Below are 21693 nucleotides of genomic sequence, written 5' to 3' on the forward strand. Positions count from 1 at the left end.
CCAGGCAGACGCTTTAACCTCTGAGCCACCAGGGAAGCCCTGGACTTCACCCTAGAGGAGTGAAAAGAAGGGATGCAAAAGGTACAGGGAGCACAGGATCCTTAGAAAGGGAAAATAAAGTATTTCATTTTACAACTTTTCCTCCACCATCCCATATTATTTTGAAATGCCATATGAGAGTTGGACCATAAAGAAGGATGAGCGCTGAAGAATTGATGCTTTCAAACTGTGGTGTTGGACAAGACTCTTGAGAGTCCCTTGGACTGCAAGGAGATCAAACCAGTCAATCCTAAAGGAAATCAACCCTGCATGTTCATTGGAAGGACTGATGCCGAAGCTGAAGTTCCAATTCTTTGGCCACCTGATGTGAAGAACCGACTCACTGGAAAAAACCCTGATGCTGGGAAAGATTGAAGGCAGCAGGAGAAGGGGACGACAGAGGATTAGATGGTTGGATGGCATCACCATCTCAATGGACAAGAGTTTGAGCAAGCTCTGGGAGTTGGTGATGGACAAGGAAGACTGATGTGCTACAGTCCATTGGATCACAAAGAGTCAGACATGACTGAGCAACTGAACAGAATTGAAATTAAAAAAATTTTGAGAAGCTGAAGCAGTAGCTATATTTTCCATCCACATTTTTCTCCAGTACTTTGGCCACCTGATGTGAAGCATGAACTCATTGGAAAAGACCCTGATGCTGGGAAAGATTGAGGGCAGGAGGAGAAGGGGGTGACAGATGAGATGGCTGGATGGCATCATCGATTCAGTGAATGTGAGTTTGAGCAAGTTCTTGGAGACAGTGAAGGACCAGGAAGCCTGGTGGGTTGCAGCCCATGGGGTCACAAAGACTTGGACATGACTGTGACTGAACAGCAACAACAAAGATAAGATGAGCAGGTCTTCAGAATTAATAAACGGAAATGGCCATTAACTGGTGAATGCTTGCTGTCTGCAGGTGGTTTTTATATTTATTCTCATTTTTTGGTCACACCAAGCCTTTCAGGGAAGTATTGGAGTTTCGTACTTACAGAGGAGGAGGCAGAGAATTGTACAGGGTTATTTATTGCTGGGACAAAGTACTTTATTAAAGATCACCAACCCTTTCTTTTTTTTTTTTTAAACAGCCTGGTCATTTGTTTCACATTTTCTTTCCATGTTCACAGAGCAGCTCAGTTCATTGTAAAGGCATGCAGGGACAGTGAAAAGAGCCTGTGAGAGCAGGGAGGCCCAGACCTACCTAACTTGGGTCTAGTCACTGTGCCATGAAATCTCTTCATCTTTGTGGACCAGTTTCTTCGTGGGACTAAAGAATATAGGAATTTGAGCAAGAGAGGTCTGATTTTATTTAAGGAGTCCAGAAGTAGAATATGAGTTAGTAGAAATTGCCTGAATAGTAGTGTTAGGTATGCTGAGAATTCTTAGTATTCTTACCTGATCCTACAATAAAGGATTCTGCAAACCATCTACTTTGATTTAGAATCTTTCTGATCCATTTCTCCTTTTCATAACATAGGGAGACTGTTATATGTCTTTCTAGAATATATCATATGATACTAATAGTTACCCCAAGTAAACATATGTACTTGAGAAACCTAAAGTAGTAGGCTAACTGTAGTAAAAACCCAATAGTATCATTTCAGTTATCTCTTCAATCTAATAGTACTGTTATTATCATGCCAGACCATTCACTGCTTCCTCTGGAATCTAAGCTATGAGTATAATCCATTTGACATGTGCAATGTTGTTTTATACCCAGCTATTACTAGCAACCTAGGGCCAGGTGACTCATTACATTGCTACAGTGTATGTGCTGATTAGCTCTTTCCTCGAGCTACAAGCTATTCCTTGTGTTCTGATTTCATACTTAGATATATACCTGCCCTCTCCCCCAGTGAGATATGTTCTATCTAGCCTCCTAGAAGTACTCCTTACCCAGAAGTAAATTCAAGTGGTTTAAATTTTTCAACAAAAATAAAATTGCTATTCTCTCCCTCTATAATATGAGAAACTAGAAAAAGAGCTCTTTGGTGCATTAGTCTTCATAAAACAATGCTTTTCCAAATATATACAGCTGTGGCTGGGTTGCATCGGTCTTGATAAGGAAGTTTTAAAGAACAAAGATGGCAGTTTAAGTTTAATATTACACTAGCATTATAAACATTGAAAAATATTGGGGTTATTTTTTTTTAATTTTTAATTTTGAAATCATTTTTAGACTTACTTAAATGTTGTAGAAAATGGTACAGAGAGTTCCTATAACATCTTATGTAACTATAGTACCACTGTTAAAACTAAACTATAAACTTATTTGGATTTCATCAGCTTTCCACTATCTTTTTTTCTATTCAGGATCCAGCCTCAGAGCTCACATTGCATCTGATTTTTGTATATCCTTAATTTCCTTCAAACTATGACAGCTCTTCAACCTTCTATTGTTTTCCCTGATCTTGACACTTATAATGAATACTGTTCAGTTATTTTGTAGAATGTCTTGCAATTAATACTGGATATTTTCTCATGATTAGATTGAAGTTATGCATTTTAGGAAGAAATTGGAGAAGGAAATGGCAACCCACTCCAGTATTCTTGCCTGGAAAATCCCATGGATGGAGAAGCCTGGCAGGCTACTGTCCATGGGGTGGCAAAGAGTCAGACAGGACTGAGCAACTTCACTTTCACTAGAAGTAATCCCAGTGCATCATATCAGGGGTACATGATGTCTTATTACTGATGTAAACTGATGTAAACTTTGGTTAAGAGCCGTTTGTCAGGTCCCTGATGGTTATCATTTTTTCCCTTTGTATTTAATATATATCATGGGAGAGAAACTTGGGCCTTGCAAATACCCTGTTTCTCCTTAAGTCCTTATTCACTAGTTTTAGTCCATTGGTGGAACTGGATGCACATGGTACTGTGTTGTTCTAACAGTGATTTAAAGATTGTTTCTCATTACTTCTCTTTATTAATGAGAATTTTATAAGGAAGAGCTGTTCCTTCATTTTTTTATTCAACTGTATGAATATAGACTCATGGATATTTATTTTATTGTATAGGTTATAATTGAATACAGTCATTATTTAATTGCTGATCAAATGGTTCCACCATTGGCCACTGGGAGCTCTTCTTTCAGGTTGGCCACTGTGCCCTTTTGATGTACCACCTCCCCATCCTCCCTTCAGAAAAAGCATTTCCTTGCTTTCTGGTATCATGAAATGCTCCAGGCTGATTTTTCTATTTTCCATGCCCCGACCCTTGCATCAACCATTTTTCCAAGGCACTCTGGTTCCTTGTTTTAGAGGCTGTTATTATCAGAAACCAAGATCTGGGTACTAGGTGTGTTACTGAAGTTGCTTTGAACTTTTTAAGTTTCATAGATTTGTGACCTAGCAAATGCATCTCTATAGGAGGAGTAATGCCTTAAATTTCAAAGACTCTAGAGACCATAGTTGCCAATTTGCATTCAGTCTCTTATGGGAAAGAAATACAATTGGAAGGGCTAGAATTTTAAAAGTTCCCAGTTTTTCTCAAATGAAGACCTGTAAGTGTTTATAAAACAAATAGAATAAACACATTAATTTTTATTTACTCAGGCTCTGATAAGAAATTAGCTTGTTACTTACTGAATGTATGTGAAGGGGAGATATGCATAGATCATATCTTTCAGAAATGCAAAATGTCTTTAAATGAATTGTGAGATCCTGGTCTCTACTTCCCCACACAAAAAGACTTCTGGGTAAGTCTTTGAGCCTACTTTCTCATTCTGAAAAGAAAGGTTTTAGGCAAGATTTTCATTTCTCTTGACTCTTAGTGGGCTCAGAGGACCCTTTAATATTCAGAAAATTTGGACCCTTTTTCTATATTTTAGGTATAATTTAGTGTGTGTTTATTGGTTCACTGGTTAAAAAGATTCAGTTTAATTTCATATCTAATTTATGTTAATCATGCCAGCTTACTTTTAACACTGAAATTTACTCAGTTAAACTTTATTTTAATCTAAGACAGTCCGGACCACGTACAGAAGTCTTTTCTAAGAGTTCCATTTCCACAAACCTTCTTTAACTTTCTTTTTACTGATAGGTTTTGTCCTATGCTTTTCCTTTCTCTCTCTCTAGGATAAAATTACTTTCTTTTCCCTCAACAAATTGTATTTTCATTTCTTATACCTTTTTTCCTTTCATGCAAGATGTTTTCCTTACCAATTTTAGTTGTCTCAATTACATACATTAACCAGAATTCTAACTTTTTAAAAACCTCAATTTCTAGTGAAAACTAAGAAGTATGCAGTTATAAACTGTTTTTCAATTATTATTCTGTAGATTGTCAAAATCACAAATACTGTTTATGATTTCTAAAAAATGTGTGGTTTTTTAATGAAAATTTTTCAATGTGATATTTTTATTAGTAGACCTAAATATCTTCTCTGTAAAAAGGCAGCCTATGTTGAGTAATTAATGTTTCAGTATCTTATTTTATTTGGGAATGATCTAGATATTTAAACGGAAAAGAACATGGCAACCCACTCCAGTATTCTTGCTTAGAGAATCCCATGGACAGAGGAGCCTGGTGGGCTGCTGTCCATGAGGTTGCACAGAGTCGGACACAACTGAAGCAACTTAGCATGCATGCATGCACTGGAGAAGGAAATGGCAACCCACTCCAGTGTTCTTGCCTGGAGAATCCCAGGGATGGAGGAGCCTGGTGGGCTGCTGTCTGTGGGGTCACACAGTCGGACACGATTGAAGCAACTTAGCAGCAGCAGCAGCAGATATTTCATAATTTCCATCATTTCATTTAATTTAGCAAAACTATAAATATTAAGTCATCTAAAATCTGGAGAAATTATTTTTAAGTAGACAAACCGTAAGACATAATTATTCTTAAAGAATTTACCTCAAAATTGTTACTCTGTTTATATCTGTTGAATTATAGTTATGTTTAGATTACCATGAAAACTAATGAGACATTACACAAAATAAGCCATCATTTCAAGATTTTTTTTTTTGAAAATTTTATAACAGAGATAGTATGACCTATTTAACTTTTGGTAAACCTAGGTGCAATAAAAGTAAGAATGGTCTGTATTCATTAAACCAACAAATTTAAACTTTAAAACTGATTCAGTTCAGTTCAATTCGGTCGCTCAGTCGTGTCTGACTCTTTGTGACCCCATGAATCGCAGCACGCCAGGCCTCCCTGTCCATCACCAACTCCCGGAGTTCACTCAGACTCATGTCCATCGAGTCAGTCATGCCATCCAGCCATCTCATCCTCTGTTGTCCCCTTCTCCTCCTGCCCCCAATCCCTCCCAGCATCAGAGTCTTTTCCAGTGAGTCAACTCTTCACATGAGGTGGCCAAAGTACTGGAGTTTCAGCTTTAGCATCATTCCTTCCAAAGAAATCCCAGGGCTGATCGCCTTCAGAATGGACTGGTTGGATCTCCTTGCAGTCCAAGGGACTCTCAAGAGTCTTCTCCAACACCATAGTTCAAAACCATCAATTCTTCGGCACTCAGCTTTCTTCACAGTCCAACTCTCACATCCATACATGACCACTGGAAAAACTATAGCCTTGACTAGACGGACCTTTGTTAGCAAAGTAATGTCTTTGCTTTTCAATATGCTATCTAGGTTGATCATAACTTTGCTTCCAAGGAGTAAGCATCTTTTAATTTCATGGCTGCAGTCACCATCTGCAGTGATTTTGGAGCCCCAAAAAAGAAAGCCTGACACTGTTTCCACTGTTTCCCCATCTATTTCCCATGAAGTGATGGGACCAGATGCCATGATCTTTGTTTTCTGAATGTTAAGTTTTAAGTCAACTATTTCACTCTCCTCTTTCACCTTCATCAAGAGGCTTTTGAGTTCCTCTTCGCTTTCTGCCATAAGGGTGGTGTCATCTGCATATCTGAGATTATTGATATTTCTCCCGGCAATCTTGATCCCAGCTTGTGCTTCTTCCAGCCCAACATTTCTCATGATGTACTCTGCATATAAGTTAAATAAGCAGGGTGACAATGTACAGCTTTGACGTACTCCTTTTTCTATTTGAAACCAGTCTGTTGTTCCATGTCCAGTTCTAACTGTTGCTTCCTGACCTGCATACACATTTCTCAAGAGGCAAAACTGATTATTAGTATAATATTGACTATTTCCCAGATCACAAGAACTTGAAATTTATTTGGGTTGGCTTTCTTTTAAGTAACTTAATTAAAAAACTTTTTTTTTTTTCAAGATTTTTTATTTTTAATTTTTTGGCCAAGCCCTGCAGCATGTGGGATCTTAATTTGCTGACCAGGGATCATCCTAGGCCCCTTGTCAGTGAGCACGTAGAGTCCTAACCACTGGACTGCCAGGCAATTTGCAGGCTAGTTTTTTATTATATTTTTAAAATATCAATTTGTAAGTGATTACTTTGTCAACAAAGGTCCGTCTAGTCAAGGCTATGGTTTTTCCAGTAGTCATGTATGGATATGAAAGTTGGACTATAAAGAAAGCTGATCACAGAGGAATTGATGCTTTTGAACTATGGTGTTGGAGAAGACTCTTGAGAGTCCCTTGGACTGCAAGAGTTCCAACCAGTCCATCCTAAAGGAGATCAGTCCTGGGTGTTCATTGGAAGGACTGATGCTAAAGCTGAAACCCCAATACTTTGGCCACCTGATGCGAAGAGCTGACTTGTTGGAAAAGACCCCCTGATGCTGGGAAAGATTGAAGGTGGGAGGAGAAGTGGACGACAGAGGATGAGATGGTTGGATGGCATCATGGACTCAATGGACATGAGTTTGGCTAAACTACGGAAGTTGGTGATGGACAGGGAGGCCTGGCATGCTGCGGTCCATGGGGTTGCAAAGAGTCAGACACGACTAAGCACATGAACTGAACTTTTACATCAGTTAAATATAGCTTTTTTATATGTGTAATTTTGATAATATTATCTGGAGTTAGGAACATATCATATGTATAATGTACACATAGAAATATAAAAAGACATAACTAGAGACCTCATAGCTTCATTTGAAAACTTAGTTATGTATCAGTTATTGCATTATAAATTTACTAGTTTATAAATAACAATTTGAATAAGTTAAATATATTTGCTCAGATGACTAAAGCTTTTCACTGTTTGTGAAGAATATTTTAAAGTTTGTATTTGTCCTTGATAAATCCTGAAGGAGGCTGTGAATTAGATATGATGAGGGATGCTTTCTAGCAGTTTGAGTTCAGGAAAGCCTGTTTCTCTCTCTTTCTCTCTTTCTTTTTTTTTTGGTGCAGGTTCTACCTGATTGAGCTAATTCATAAGCTCAGTCTTAGGTCCTTGTGGGATGTACTTATGTTTCTGATATGTAGAGATTTGTAAGACAAGACAGTTGCTTTTAATTCCTCAGAGAACTGGTCTGTCACCTATATGGTATTGAAAGATTGATTTGCCCAACTACATTTTCTTTATTTGCTTCTTTATATCAGTAAAAAGATTTCCAACTACAGTGAAAATCAAGAGTTATATGTTCTAGAACTTTAGGGTTCAGTTTATCCTGCTTTCCAAACTTTGCACAAGCTATTCAATAAAGGCCCTCTTTTTTGAGTATACAAATTAAACCCAGAGCAGTTCACTCTAGGGGCTAAAAGTCTTCATTATTTTTATTAACTCCTGAATATTAGCCCCCAGTTTTATTTCATATTGTGTGGGCTCAGGTAACCCTATTGATTTTCCTTAGTGTGTTTAATCAATGTTGCCTGAGGGGCAGATTTATAAGCCCTATCTTACACCAGGCAAGGGTGACCTAAGTTTATTCCATAATATAATTGGCAGAAGAGATTTAACCATCTTATATAAAGCCCATTTAAACATACCAACTTTTATAAACATTCATCTCAATTCTCTCAGCTCTTATATCTGTAATTTTAACCTCCATTAAGTCCCCATCAACCTGTCTTGGTCTTACACAGAGTCCCAGAAACATTTCTTTTTATCTCCCTGACCACGTTATCTATCTTTATATAAAAGGCTTTGGGTTTCCCAGCCGAGGGGTTGAGCCAAGGGACTCAGGCCTTTCATTGATATTTTAACTTGATTAATTGGCCTAACTGTTGCCCCAAGCAATTGAATTTTCTAGCAGCCTTTTAAATATGTATATGTTTTGCTGTGCTTAATTTTGCTCAGTGTGTCTGACTCTTTGCGACCCCATGGAGTGTAGCCCACCAGGCTCCTCTGGCCATGGGGGATTCTCCAGGCCAGAATACTGGAGTGGGTTGCCAGGCCCTCCTCCAGGGTATCTTCCTAACCCAGGGATTGAACCCAGGTCTCCTGCATCATAGGCAGATTCTTTACTGTCTGAGCCACCAGGGAAGCCCAAACTGGGGTAAATAGAGTGGACTTGTTTGGGGTTCTTTAATGATGGAGACCGATAGGGAGTCCCTTTGGCCATCCAACCTTAGCATTGTATCAAAATGTTTGTTTTGATACATGTATTTATTGGTTTATTTATCCCATTTCTTAACCATCTAAAGATTTTTACTGTTTTGGAACAAGTCTCTTTAAAATTTCTTCCTTGTTGGGAAGATGTCTCTAGACTTTCTCTGCAGTTTTTTCTTATTCCTGTTAATCAACCTAACTTAACAATCTAATGCTTTTATTAGCATCTGTAAGACCCGTTGAGGGGAAATTGACCACAAATTTAGTTTCCCAAACTTTTTTGTTGTTGCTTTTTGTTCGTTTAAACTAAGGGAGTTATTAAGGTTAGCCATTATATTTTTTTGTATCCACTTTCTACTTTGGTCTTTTCATAGGTGCCAGTAATCCAGCTGTTAATAGTGAGAGTTCTCTAAAAATTTCCCAGTTTAGAAGTTTCTTCAATTTTAATCTCCATTGTCTGGCCATTGCCAGAGCTCTCATAACACAGGGAGGAAAAAAAAGTCTTAAGATCAGGTAAAACATTTATATCTCAAAGACACAGTGGGAGAAATGCTAGTTCCTCCTTTGAAAAGTTTTTTGTTCCTTTAAGGTCAGAATTCCGAGAAGATGTTTTATCAAGCTGGCTTTTTCTAGCTGCACACATGCACACAAAAATTAACTTTGGAGTGTTAAAAGAACCCACATTTGGTCCTTTTTAAGGTGAGGTTTCCTTTAATTCCCAACAAAGCAGGTACTTGTAGGAATAAATTCTGTTCATACATAATAAAGTCTTCCCAGCGTCTCTCAACTGTGGTAATCCAGTTTTCAACTGAGCAAAATCTTTCCCTTGTCAGTTCATCTGGGATAACCCAGGTACCTCTTCTTGAAATTAAGTTCAAGGAAAATCTCCTCCAGCGAGGATTTTATTCACCATCAAATAAAACTAAGGATAATCAGCCAATAGTGGAGATCCAGGACCCAGAAGAGATTTACCTAAATTCATATGGACTCTGAGGAGGTGGCTAGGCACAAGAGGTCTTTGCTGGTACCAAGGCTCCAGATTCTTGTAGCGTTCGGGTGAGGGAGAGAAGTCTGCTCTGGGTCCCTTTGTTGCTAACTAAAGCGGTCGACTGAAGAAAAACGCATAACCTAAAAGTTGCAAGTTAAGTTTTATTTGAGGATCTTACTGAGGACTGTGGTTCAGGAGACAGCCTTTCAGATCACTCTGAGGAACTGCTCCAAACACAAAAGAATAAGGGAGTAGCCAGGGTATTTAGGAGATTTTGCTGAAACGAAAAACAACAACAGGAAAAACCAAACCATGTAGTCAAACATCAAAGATAGTCACAAAAAATAGACATTACTAGTTAATGATTTTAGTGCTTTTCTGTATGAGAAGATACAAGACTCTGGGCTCATTGTAATTATTCCTTAGATATGCATCTTAACTTATCTAGGGCCAGTGCCCAGAACACACAATGCTTCCTTTTTTTCTCTATCCTAATTTCTCCTCAGCTGTACCTGGGGGGTTTGGGGAATGCGACTGCAGTGGCTAATGGCTTGATCCTTGTTTACTGGAATAAGAGGCAACATTCTTTGTTTACTAGAATGGCAGGCAACATTCCCTGTCCACGTCCACGTCTGTCAGTTTCCTCTTAAATGTAAATGAGTGTGAATGTAAATGTAAAATGAATATAAAATGTAAATGAGTTTCCATGGACCTGAAGCTGGACCATTACTATACTTGCCCTTGTTTTCCCTTAATTGGGCAAATTTGGGGGAGGTTGAGAGTGAGATTGCTTTGAAATGGGGCAAACAGTAGAGAGTCATTATAAAACTCCCATTGGCTGTGACCTTGCTGTGGGAATAGGTGCCTTTTGCTTGTTGGAATGCTGGATCTTCCTTGCTCTACCAGCCCCACTCTTTTGTGGATAAAGGCTGCACACCAAGGGTAACCGGCATCCTAAGATATATATCTGAATACACTCTTCCTTAGAAACCAGATAATGTTTTTACATACAGTTTCAGAGTGCTTGTTTTGTGTCTGGTGTTGTATTTAAGAGGCTTCCCTGGTGGCTCAGATGGTAAAGAATATGCCTGTAGTGCAGGACCTAGCTGTCATAGGTAGGACAGTGTCCACATCTTGGCTCTTGAATGACTACAGTAGCCTCTATGTAGTCTCCCTGCTCTGCTCCTGTCTCCAGCACCCCCACCCCCACCCCCAAGTCAGAGTGATCTTTTTAAACATAATTAGATTATGTTATTCCTCCACCGAGAAGCCAAGCAAAGTTCTTACAGTGGCCTGAGGTATGGACACTGCCAGAATTGACCTGAACCTCTGACTTCATATCCTATGCTCTCCCTCCCTCTGCTTCAGTCCCCTTGGCCGTGCTCTTCCTCAGGCTAGCACTTGATCTTGGCATCACAACTCCAGAGAGCCACCCTCAGGTTTCTGCTCAAAGACCTCATTGGGAAGGCCTTCCCTGACTTCATTTCCTCCTTCACTTTTATTTTTTTCTCTTTAGCACTGCTGACTCTGACGTTTTTCATCAAAAGGAAAAAGGAATAGGAGTTAGGGACATACCCCCATGCAGTCAAAAATCCATTATAACTTTTGACTCCTCCAACATTTAACACATATTTTATATGTTATATGCATATCTACATATATTTTATCATTGATGACATATCTAACTTTCTTGTTTTTTTTCAATATTTCAAATTTTTTCAAATTGTTGCAAATATTGAAAAAAAAAATCTTCCAATATATTTATTGAAAAGAAATCCACAATATAAGTGGACCTGCACAGTTCAAATCTGTTTGTTCAAGGTATGGCCAAACGCAAGTTCATATGCTCGACACACAGTAAGGCCAAGCTGAAACACTGGAGTTTGGAACAGAGAAAAGTTTATTGCAAGGACCAAGAAAAGAGAATGGGTGGCTGTACTCAAAAGATGTGAACTCTCTGATGGCTTTCAGGAAAGTGTTTTTATAGGCAAAATTTGGGGTGAGGGCTGCAGGGTGTGTGACTTCTGATTGGTTGGTGATGAGTTAGCATGGTGGTGTTTCAGAAATCTTGTGCTCAGCCTGAAGTTACTGTTGTCCATCCTGGTGGGGGCCTTAATTCCTATAGAAAAACTCAAAGATATTGTAATGTATATCCCTTGAGGAGGAACCAGGACCCTGCTCCTTGGCTGTCCTATAGTTTCTTGACTGCCTTTCCTTGGTTTCTGCATTCCTTCACTCTTCTAATTAGCAACCATTTGAATCTGCCCTTTGAAACTCAGGGAAGGTCTGAGAAACTGAAATTTTTTCCCTACAAACAAGAAATGGGATACAGAGAGACTTTTGTATGCAAGAGGGCCACACAGGGTCCTGCCAGGTTTCAAGGGTCAGTTATAGTTGCATTAGGTACACTTGTATCTATTTAAAGAGAGGATTAGGATTAAATGGAGGGACCTCCCTGGTGGTCAAGTGATTAAAACTCTGCCTTCTAATGTAGGGGGTGTGAGTTCAATCCGTGGTCAGGGAACTAAGAACCCAGATGTCTCAGGGTGCGGCCAAAAAGTAAAAAAATAGTAATAATAAAAAAATTTTTTTTAAAGATTAAATTAAAAAAGGGACAGGAAACAGATCTATGGTTGTCATGGGCTGGGGTGGGAGAGGGAATTTCTTTGGGATGATAGAAATGGTCTTTGTCCTACTTTTCATGATTACATGTCTGTATACATCTTCAAAGTCCAAAAACTGTACTTAAAGAGGATGTTTGATGGTCTACAACACTGTTTACTATTGACACGTTTTGAATAAACATGACAAAAAACAGAGATTAGGCTGAACCATGAGTAGAGTTGGTGTTATGTTGGAAGGAATGTTATATGTACCAAAACATTCCCCCTCTTGTTTGTTATCTATTCCTTTTTCCTCTGTGTTTTGTGTGTGTTAGTCACTCAGTTGTGCCCGACTCTTTGTGACCCCGTGTACTGTAGCCCACCAGGCTCCTCTGTCCGTGGGATTCTCCAGACAAGACTATCAGAGTGGGTTGTCATTTCCTTCACTAGGGGATTTTCCTAACACAGGGATCAAACCCGGGTCTTTACCATCTGAGCCATAAGTCACCAATTCTCCGTGGATCCCTCACTGGTCTTACTGCGTATCTCCTCAGTGCAGGAAGGACGGGGATCTGTAGAATGAGGGAGGAGATGGCTGAGGGGACCTGTGGAGCTTCCAAAGTCAAGTCTTAGCTCCCTACAGGGCATACGTCACTCTCTGATGAGCTTTGCTGCCTCTCCAGCCTAATTTTCTTACTGCCCTTTCCCCAAAGCTGAACTTTAATATAATGAACTTACCAACTAAAAAAAGTCACAACCTAAAAGTTGAGGGTTATGCTGCATTTGGTGGGAATTTTTAGGACTTCAGGACCGGGAGGCAACATTTCAAGTAGCCTTGAGAGAACTGCTCTGAGGAGGCAGGGTGGAGGAGTCAGGTTATATAGACCTTGGCAACGAAGGACAGGTAGTCTGAACATCAAAAGTATTTTTGTGAATTAAAGAAAACCAGCTATCTCAAGTTAAGGAATTTAGCACTTTTCTGTATATGGCAAGATGCAAGCCTCTGAGCTCACTGAAGTCTTTCCTTTCCTATGTATCTCAGCTATCTGGGGCCAGTATCTTGTGGTTTTTCACATCCTGAGTTCTCCTGGGCTCCCCATAGGGAGTGGCTGCAGCCTGAAGGCTGCCAGATCTTGCTGGTGTTCTTCTCCTTCCTGGGTGCCCTGGAGGGCTGGGATCACTGGTGACTGTGACCTCATTGTTTACTGATATGGCAGGAAGTACTCCATTTCTCAAACAGCATGCATTTCCCAAAGCAATCTCTTTCAGTTTAATGATTTTGCTTTCCTTTACTAGGTCAACTTTCTTTTCTCTTCTCTCCTTCCTATATAACTGGTTAGTCTCCTTTAGTAGGCCACTTCTAACCACTGTGACCCCCACCCCCACCCGCCCTGCCCCAAGCCATGTATTCCCTGAGAGATGAATCTGGTCTTAATCCCTCAAGTAATTTTGAAGCTCTAGGCAAAGGGGTAGGGAAGGACATTCCTGGCTGGAAATTCTGCTTTGAAACAGGATAATTATATTTTCTCTCAACTCCACCTGGGTTAATACAGTGAGTTTTTAGGGGGTATTCATTAAGTTTTGTCCTTACCTTCCACAAAGTCCAGGTGAAATCTTTGGTGGTATTTGTGTCCTTTCTAATTTGTACATATAGTTTACTAATCCTGGCAGAATTTAACTTCTGTAGATGACCTCTCTAAATAGGGTGGTTAGTGACTTCCTCTTGTTTGTGCTCACAATATCTTTATGAAGCTACTTTGCTTAATACAGGGGTGTGGCATATTGTAATTTAGTCTTTCATTCAGCGGGAATAATTGAGAATATGATATGAGTAACCCCAAAGGATACAAGGGCTTCCCTGGTGGCTCAGAGGTTAAAGCGTCTGCCTGGAATGCAGTAGACCCGAGTTCGATACCTGGGTCGGGAAGATCCCCTGGAGAAGGAAATGGCAACCCACTCTAGTACTCTTGCCTGGAGAATCCCATGGAGGGAGGAGCCTGGTAGGCTACAGTCCATGAGGTCGCAAAGAGTTGGACACAACTGACCAACTTCACTTTACTTAAAGGATACAAAATTGATGGACATTAGGTCCCTGCTCTTACAACAGACATGTGGGCAAATTTTTAGTTTGCAAATGCATATATGGCTTTCTGAAATGGCAGGTTTGCAATAAAGTCCAAAGGAGATAACTTTAAAATATCATGATTTTACTTATAATTTGGGAGATAGCTGAAGGCCAAAAGGGCATGAGAAGAATGTTCCTGCACTGTGAGCTAGGGCTAGAAAAAACATTTTAATGATAATTTGCTTGATGAGCTGTGATCCAAATACTGGTCATACATTGTTAGATAAAGCTTTGTGACTATTATTAGAAAGCTTTGGAGGGTGGCTGGAAGGTCTATAGTTCATTTAAATTTATTATTTTTCTTTGATCAGCCCACCTTCAGTATTTGAAATTCAGAATAAAGTAGTCTGAAATTTACCATGAAAATGCTATGAAATTTATGTTATTGTTAGGGAACCATTAATTGCCCACTTTGGCAGGGCATGATAATAATTGCTTGCCTGAGTTGTCTCACAATAGGAGGTCCTGGTAAAGAAGGAGGTACTACCTCCAAAAAGTAACAGGAAAGAGTTCAGATCAGATCAGTCGCTCAGTCGTGTCCGACTCTTTGCGACCCCATGAATTGCAGCACGCCAGGCCTCCCTGTCCATCACCAACTCCCGGAGTTCACTCAGACTCATGTCCATCGAATCAGTGATGCCATCCAGCCGTCTCATCCTCTGTCGTCCCCTTCTCCTCTTGCCCCCAATCCCTTCCAGCATCAGAGTCTTTTCCAATGAGTCAACTCTTCACATGAGGTGGCCAAAGTACTGGAGTTTCAGCTTTAGCATCATTCCTTCCAAAGAAATCCCAGGGCTAATCTCCTTTAGAACAGACTGGTTGGATCTCCTTGCAGTCCAAGGGACTCTCAAGAGTCTTCTCCAACACCACAGTTCAAAAGCATCAGTTCTTCGGCGCTCAGCCTTCTTCACAGTCCAACTTTCACATCCATACATGACCACAGGAAAAACCATAGCCTTGACTAGATGAACCTTTGTTGGCAAAGTAATATCTCTGCTTTTGAATATGCTATCTAGGTTGGTCATAACTTTGCTTCCAAGGAGTAAGCGTCTTTTAATTTTATGGCTGCAGTCACCATCTGCAGTGATTTTGGAGCCCAGAAAAATAAAGTCTGACACTGTTTCCACTGTTTCCCCATCTATTTCCCATGAAGTGATGGGACCGGATGCCGTGATCTTCGTTTTCTGAATGTTGAGCTTTAAGCCAACTTTTTCACTCTCCACTTCACCTTCGGGAAAGAGTTCAGGAGGGGCCAAAAGGAGAAGGGAGGAGTCAATATATCCTACCAACCTCCCAGAATCCTTCTCGCTGAAATCCATCTTGGCTGAGAGATGTATGCGCCACCAGGGAGGACCCTGAGTCAGAATGATTGGCCAGAGACAACCTGGAAACCAACCCCATTACCATAAACACGGAGACTCTGAGCCATGTGGTGGAGCAGTTCTCCTGGGTTCCCTTCCCCTGCTGCTCTCCGCTGAGGCACCCCTCTCTAATAAAGTCTTTTGCTTTGTCAGTTCGTGTATCTCCTTGGACCATTCATTTCTTAGTGTTAGACAAGAGCTCACTCTTGGGCCCTATAAGGGGGTCCCCTTCCTGCACTCAGTAGTGAAAAATGTTTTGATAAAATGTGAATTCTGTTTGGGGACCAGATACTTCAGGGATTCATCTTGTTTGTTTTACTTGAGGAAAGTGATTTAATTCAATTTAGCTATTGTTCAAAAGACAGTTCTAAAGTAATGGAAGCATTGCCTTTTTTCAGCCATTGTATATATGATCATTTTATAGATTTGTTATTCTTAACCTGAAACATATAGCACTGTCCTATTTTTGAAATAAATATAATATCTCTTTCTCTCTCTTTAGTCACTAAGTCGTGTCCAACTCTTGAGACCCCATGGACTGTAGCCTGCCAGGCTCCTCTGTCCATGGGATTCTCCGGGCAATAACACTGGAGTGGGTTGCCATTTCCTTCTCTAGGGGATCTTCCCAACCCAGGAATCGAACCCAGGTCTCCTGCATTGCAGGCAGAGTCTTTACTGACTGAGCTATAAATATAGTATAGTTTTATGATATTTTGAAATCTAAGAATGAATTTGATAATAGCATATAGCAAGTATTTTTTTTTTTTTTTTTGATGCAGGATGAATATGGGAGTGCTTGGGTGTCCTCATAGTGTTCAAGTATATGTGTCTTTTATGGGGTTATAAAATTGACTGTTTATAAAGTAACCCAAGAATGAGAAAATACATTTTTAAAAAGTAAGCACTTTAGACCTGTATTGTCCTATATGGTAACTATTAACCACGTGTGGCTATTTAAGTATAAGTGAGTAAGTTAAATAACATAAAACATTCACCAGCTATATTTCAAGTGCTGAGTAGCAGCCATATGTGTCTGGTGGACAGCACTATTTTATTATCCCTATGCGTATTAATAAAGAACATGGAAAGGAGCATAGGCACTTTTCCATCTGACCTCTGATTATCTTGAACTCAAGAGAATCACTTCTTGGGCCTTATTTACAGCCTTTTTACACATAAGAAACTAGATTACCATCTATAAGATCAGTGGTTGTGTAACTTGTGAGAATGAAGGGAATTGGTAATTTTATTTTGTGTGTGTGTGGGGCTGGGGGGCGGGGGCCTGTGCTGCTAAGCATGAAGGATCTTAATTCCCTAACCAGGGATTGAATCCATGCCTCCTGCAGTGGAAGCACAGAGTCCTAACCACTGTACCATCAGGGAATTCCAGGGAGTTGGTAATTTTTATCTTGTCAAGTTATATATCTCTTAGCTGGTGCTCCCTAATCTCCACTATTTTAAACATATCCTCAGCACTCAGTCCTTGATAAATCCTTCTCTTAGCTATAGAGGAGGGGAGAAAAAAGTTTTCATTACCAGGCCCATTCCTGTGTCTCACTGTTAGCGTGTCTCACTGTTTTTCTGCAGTAGCCTCCTAACACCCTTGCTTCCACACTTGTCTCATAGTAGCAGCTAGAGTGATTTTTAAAAAACACAGTTAAGATCATGAGCCTTTCCTGCTTCAACGGCCTCAGCGGCTTCTCTTGGACTATACAGACCTTCCGCAATGGTATTTCTTCCTGTCTGTCTGTCTGACCTCGTTCTTTGTGCCGCCCTCCCCAGATCACTCTGCTGCAGCGCTGTGGGGGCCTTGAGTGCCAGATCGTTTCCTTGACCTGAAGACATCAGCCCTCTGACTCCAACGCTGCAGTGCCGATGTCAACACTGGATGTTTGCTCCAGGGTGGAACTGTTAGATCAGAGATGATGTGAAAACCCATTGATGGATAGAGGACTCTTTAAACCTCAGGGATTTATTGTGGAAGTTACAGCTCAGATTTTGAGTTCCTTTTCTAACAATGTTCAAAACTATCCTGCTTCTATTTCTGTTTGTTCATAAGTTTTGTAGCAGTCACCTGACAGTGACCCAAGAAGCCTAATTCCTTGTCAGGGTAGCGAGGTCTGGGCATCACAGTAAATAGCTGAAGAAGGTGTGTTTACCCAGCATGTCCTCTTGGCTATGAGGCAGAGTGTCACTTTTGCTATTATTATCCCTAGGGGAAAAAAAGTAAGAAGAAGGCCTGAACTCTTGACCTGAGGCTGCTCTGGCTTCTACCAGCAGGTGCAATATTTATAGCTATGGACAGCTGTCTGGCTGAGGACTTTAGAACTGAACTCTACTTTTATTACCTGTGTGCAATTTCTATTGACTTATGTACTCTGTTTATAGTAGACTGTCTGATTAAGAGTATGATAAAGAGTAAGATAGAGAAAAATGGTATTTTTTTTTTAAGCGAGTCCTATATTATTGAATTCTGCAATAGGGAGCAGAATTATATATGGTTGAGTGTGTGGGCTTCAAAGGCAGCAGGCCTATTTTGGCTTTTTTTTTTTCAATTAACTAATTTATTTTAATTGGAGGATAATTACTTTATAGTATTATGATGGCTTTTTTCATATATCAACCTGAATCGGCTACAGGTATATGTGTCGCCCCCATCCTGATCCCTCCTCCCACCTCCCTCCCCACCCTATCCCTCTGGGTTGTCCCAGAGCACTGGCTTTGGGTGCCTGGCTTAATGCGTTGAACTTGCACTGGTCATCTGTTTTACATATGGTAATGTACTTGCTTCAATGCTATTCTCTTAAATCATCCCACTCTTGCCTTCTCCCACTGAGTCTAAAAGTCCATTCAAAAGTGGTATTTTTAATGCAAGTTATCATTCTTATAATAGATATACCAGTGTCTATGGAAGAAGACTTTCCAAAAGAGTAAAAATGTACCTCATTAGTTAGAAAACAAGAAGAAGAGAGGAAAGGTGACAAAGGTAGACACAGATAGAAAAGAGATAGCTGGAAAGGGGGAAAGAATCTCGTTATTCAAAGCCGCTCAGTCATGTATGGAAGACTGTTCCAGCTGGTGAAAAGATAATCAGGCCAGTTAACAGGGCAGGCTGGTTCAGGCGAGTTGTATGAAGCCATTTGGATGCTGCTTTTATTTTTAAAGTCTTTGAAGTGGGTCTCAGATTCAGAAAATGATTTAGCACATGCTCTGGAAGCTGAACTAAACTGGAAGCAAGGAAGCAGCAACAAGGGGGGAAGTTGATTTTTGTCATAGGGAAATCTAGATGTGGTGTATATATGTATATCTGTAGGGAAAGATTAATGTTTACTTAGAGACAGTTACTTTCAGTGATTCCTCTAAAAACCCAGGATGCTGGGATAAACCCAGTATCTGGATAAACCCAGTATACTGTATACAGTATACCCAGGATACTGTATAAACTGGAGACTTGAGTACTTGAGGTTAATATGGTGCTGAGATGTGTGTTTTTAAAATTTTATTATCATTCCTATAAGTTTTTTGTTTCATCTTAGAGTAATATATTGTTTCATATTGGTGTTAGAAATAAGTTTGGTTTTTGGTATAATGTGCTTCAGCTGGATGGTATACTTCAGTTATGCCTGCTCATCTCTTGATTTGTGACACATGAATTACTAAGACCCTGTACTAAGCATCTCCTATTCCTAAGCACCTCCTAGCAATGTGAATTACTAACTTAATCCTATCACAGTGAAGACGAACTCAGTATGCACATACTTCTAGAATTGTGGTTGTATTTATCTGTTCTCTATCTTGGATGGATGGATGGGTATGGATGATCTTTCTTGGGTACTATAGTTCCAGTTGGTGCCTTTTATTAACAGAAAATCTCACAAAGATTTTGTATTAATGTTTGTCTTGAGCCAATGGCCTATTTAAATTTAGGTGGGATGTTATTTGATTCTCTTAATGAGCCTTGTGGAATAGGAAATGACAACCCACTTTGGTATTCTTGACTGGAAAATTCTATGGGCAGAGGAGCCTGGCAGGCTACATTCCATGGGTCGCAAAGAGTTGGATAGACTGACCACACACACACACACACACACACACACACAGAGCCTTGGGAGATTGTTAGAAAGTGTCCTTACGCACACACGCACACACACACACAGCCTTGGGAGAGTGTTAGAAAGTGTCCTTGGAGCCTGAACATCAAATGGGGAATGGCAAGAGAAGCAATTGCTCGTGTCAGGCTAGTATAGTTTGGCTTTTGAAGACATGGGGGATGGCTTAAGAAGTTTACAAAGTCAATATGCAAGGTCTCTATAGTTATTTGCACCTTGAGCCTTCACTTTCACTGCTTTCAGAGAGTAGGGCTTGAGCTAGTTATTACCATTCATTGTGCTCACAGATTAAAACTAGGCTCTTTTAATTTCCTGGGTGCCAGTCTATAAGTGGTTTCCTACTTTTGCAGTTTCCAAAGTGGAATATGTTTTAAATGTGATAACAATAGAGCAGTTTCCAGCTATAGGAAGAATTACAGATTATTTTGATTTGGGGGAAGTTCTACTACGATATGCTCAGGTGTGTGTGGTTTTCTTATGCATATCCTGTCTTGGTTCCTGGAGCTCCTTCAGTCTGTGGCTTGATACCTTCAGTTTTGGAAAATGCTTGGCCAATATTTCTTCAAACACTGATTCTGCTTCATTTTTATTTTCTCTTTTTCAGGTCTCCAGTTACATGTATGCCAGATCTTTTTCATCACATTTCATATGTTTCTTAGCTCTTTTATGTAGTTAAAAAAAAAAGCTACTTCTTCATTCTCTTCAGTCTGAAGTTTTTTGTTTCTTTTCCATGCTGATAATTTTCATACACTCTTCAATCTGGATGTTTTCCACATGGAAGTCTGTCAGTTCACTAATTCTTTCCCAGTCTGTATCTAAACTGCTATTAAACTCATCTACTGATTTTTTAAAAACTATAGATTAGTTCTTTGGTGATAGCCTATCTTTTCATTTATTTTCTTAGACATATTACTCAGTTATTTTAACGCAGATGTCTGATGACTCCAACGTGCAATACTTATGGGTCTACTTCTATTTTCTTGTTTTGGAACATTAGGTCTTATTTTCTGGCGTGCTTGGTAATTTTTTATTGAAAATTTGGATGATGATGACTTTGGAATAGATTTAAATTTCTTTTAGCAAAATATGAGTGGATCACATTGCTTGAGTAAAGGCTGGTCTGCTTCTAGGTTGCTCATATTTCCAGGTCATAGCCCTACTGGTACGATCTCAAAAACTTGGTGTTTTCAACTGGTAAACTCACAGCTCCAAACTTTGTCTCCCTGTTAATGAGCTGCTACTGCTGCTAAGTTACGTCAGTTGTGTCTGACTCTGCGACCCCATAGACGGCAGCCCACCAGGCTCCTCCATCCCTGGGATTCTCCAGGCAAGAACACTGGAGTGGGCTGCCATTTCCTTCTCCAATGCATGAAAGTGGAAAGTGAAAGTGAAGTCGCTCAGTCGTGTCTGACTCTTAGTGATCCCATGGACTGCAGCCTACCAGGCTCCTCCATCCATGGGAGTTTCCAGGCAAGAGTACTGGAGTGGGTGGCCAGTGCCTTCTCCGCCTATTAATGAGATGCTACTTAAATATATTCATTCAGCTTTTGAGCAGCTCTTTCTGCCTGGTTTTTCTGGGTTTTGCCCCATGTATGTGTAATTTGCCTCAAGAATGCTGGGCATGGAATGCTTCATCTTTTCTCTTTTCCAGAATTTTAGATACTTAAGTCCTGGCTGCTTTGGTTACACCCATCAGAAAACATTCTTCAAAGAGCTGCATCTTGTATTTTGTCTGCTTCTACAGTTGTCCTTAGGAGGATGATTGGTTTGGACAAGCTACTCTACAGTAGCCAGAGAGAAAGTTCTTCATTGATTACTTTGATTTTTAAGAATTAAAACCAAGTTTATGGAAGTTTCATTTTTCAAAGCTATTGCACAAGCTGTTAAGTTCACCTTAAGATCCTACTCTAAATCCTTATAAAGGGGCCTTTTCTAACTTGTTAAATGAAATATTTTAAACTTCATTTATAAATTTAATACTCACTTGTTGTTTTAAATTCTTTAACTACTTAACTCTTGGTTTGATCTTCTCAATCATTTTTATACATAATTCTAAACCTTCCTAGAATTTATATGTTGCCCATTAAGAAAA

The 21693-nt window shown here is 39.8% G+C and overlaps 1 protein-coding gene across 8 annotated transcripts in view; it reads left to right on the forward strand.

Annotated features, from left to right (window-relative positions):
- ABCG2 (ATP binding cassette subfamily G member 2 (Junior blood group)) overlaps positions 1-21693 on the forward strand; it is a 127627-nt gene that overhangs the window by 60132 nt on the left and 45802 nt on the right. The window lies entirely within an intron of this gene.

This window comes from Bos indicus x Bos taurus, chromosome 6, assembly GCF_003369695.1.
Source record: "Bos indicus x Bos taurus breed Angus x Brahman F1 hybrid chromosome 6, Bos_hybrid_MaternalHap_v2.0, whole genome shotgun sequence".
Lineage (NCBI taxonomy): Eukaryota > Metazoa > Chordata > Mammalia > Artiodactyla > Bovidae > Bos > Bos indicus x Bos taurus.